General features: G+C 44.1%; 1 pseudogene; it reads left to right on the forward strand.

The window, feature by feature from the left end:
• The window catches only part of LOC101348366 (glyceraldehyde-3-phosphate dehydrogenase-like), a 1938-nt pseudogene extending 839 nt beyond the window's left edge, over nucleotides 1–1099 (forward strand).
• Nucleotides 1100–2270: the final 1171 nt, after the last annotated feature.

Consider the following 2270-nt stretch of genomic DNA (forward strand, 5'->3'; position numbering starts at 1 on the left):
AGAGAGAGAGAGAGAGAGAGAGAGAGACAGAGACAGAGAGACAGAGATAGAGAGAGAGAAAGAAAGAAGAGAAAGAGAGAGAGAAATATTTATATCAAAGAAATGGCACACGTGGTTGTAGAGGTTGGAAAGTCCCAAGTCCTTGGGTCGGACCGGAGGCATCTTCTGATTCACATAGCTGCAGGGGCTGGTGCATGGAAGATCAGCAGATCAGACAGCAGGCCACTAGCTCACAGGCTGCTGAGGCTGACAAATCCCAAGAGCGATAGGTAAGCTGCTAGCTCAAGTCCCAAGAACTGGAGGTCAGATGAGCAGGAGCCAGCTGCAGGCTTCAGAGTGAGCAAAAGCCCACAAGCTTTTCCAGAAAGTCCACATATATAGGACCCAAGACACATCCCCAAAAAAACTACCTTTCAACTGATTGTCTGCTCATAGCAGATCTCATCATGGTGGTGATTACATTATATCAGATCTCATTATGGAGGTGATTATGTCATTATATAGCTGCCAAACTACATTATAACTGGCAAACCACTGTTAATCATGGCCCAGCCAAGTTGATGCACAACCTTAGCTATCACAGACCCCCTGGCCAAGGTCATCCATGACAACATTGGCATCATGGAGGGACTCATGACCACAGTCCATGCCATCACTGCCACCCAGAAGAATGTGGATGACCCCTCTAGGAAACTGGCATGATGGCCATGGAGATGCCCAAAACATCATCCCAGCATCTACAGGCCCTGCCAAAGCTGTGGTTAAGGTCATCCCTGAGCTGAATGGGAAGCTCACTAGCATGACCTTCCATGTCCCCAACCCCAATATGTCAGTCATGTATCTGACCTGCCACCTGGAGAAAGAAGCCAAATACACTGACATCAAGAAGGTAGTGAAACAGGCATTGGAGGGTCCCCTAAAAGCCACCCTAGGCCATACCAAAGACTTTAACAACGACATCTACCTTTCCACGTTTGATGCTGGGGCTGACATTGCCCTCAATGACCACTTTGTCAAGCTCGTTTCCTGATATGACAATGAACTTGGGTACAGAAACAAGCTGGTGGATCTTATGGTCCACATGTCCTCCAAAGAGTAACAGCCCCCGGACCACGAGCCCCAGCAATAGCATGAGAGGAAGAGAGAGGCCCTCAGCTGCTGAGGAGTCCTTGCTTGCAACTCAGTCCCCCAACACACTGAGATTCTCCCATCTTTGACAGGGTTTCCATCCCAGGTGCCCTGAAGAAGGGGAGGGGTTTAGAGAACCCAACCTTGTCATGTACCATCAATAAAATACACTGTATCCAGCCAAAAAAAACCAGGGGGACATTTGGAAAATTCACAAATATTTGGAAATTCAACAATGTGTATCTAAATAATTTATGGATCAAAAAAGAAATCACAAAGGTTATTAGAAAGTATTTTGAACCAAATGAAAATAAAAGCACAATATATCAAAATTTATGAGAGGCAGCTAAAGTGGTGCTTAGAACAAAACTTATAGCTTTAAATGCCTATATTACAAAAGAAGATCTTAAATAAAAAATCTGAGATTTCACCTTAAAACAAACAAACAAAAAGACCCAAACTCATTGCTGTCGAGTCAATTCCAACTCACAGTGACCCAGAGGACAGAGTAGAACTGCCCCCATAGGGTTTCCAACGAGTGCCTGGTGGATTCAAACTGTCAACATTTGGGTTAGCAGCCAAATGCTTAACCACTGCACCACCTTAACAATCACCTTAATAATCTAGAAAAAGAAGAGTGAACAACTCAAGGAAGAGAAGGAAGGAAATAATAAAATTAGATCCAAAGTAAATAAAATATAAAACAGAAAAACAGTTAAGAAAATTGTCTTAGGTTGGGTTCTCTAGAGAAACAAAACCAGTAAAGCGTATAAATATATATATATAGATTTATATCAAAGAAACAGCTCACACTATTGTAGAGGCTGGAATGTCCCAAGTCTGTGGATTAGGATAGAGGTTTCTCCCAATTCACGTAGCCACAGGGGCTGGTGAACACAAGATTGGCAGGTCGGAAAGCAGGACTCTGCTCACAGGCTGTGAAGATCCACGAATCCCAGGATCAGCAGATAAGCTGATAGCTCAAGTCCTAAGAACTGGAGTTCAGATGAACAGGAGGCAGCCACAGGATCCAGAGGGAGCAAAAAGCCAGAACATCTACTTATATTTGGATGCAGGCCACACTCCCAAGGAAACTCCCTTTCAACTGATTGGCTACTCACAGCATATTCAATCATGGGAGG

This window comes from Trichechus manatus, unplaced genomic scaffold, assembly GCF_000243295.1.
Source record: "Trichechus manatus latirostris isolate Lorelei unplaced genomic scaffold, TriManLat1.0 scaffold00070, whole genome shotgun sequence".
NCBI lineage: Eukaryota > Metazoa > Chordata > Mammalia > Sirenia > Trichechidae > Trichechus > Trichechus manatus.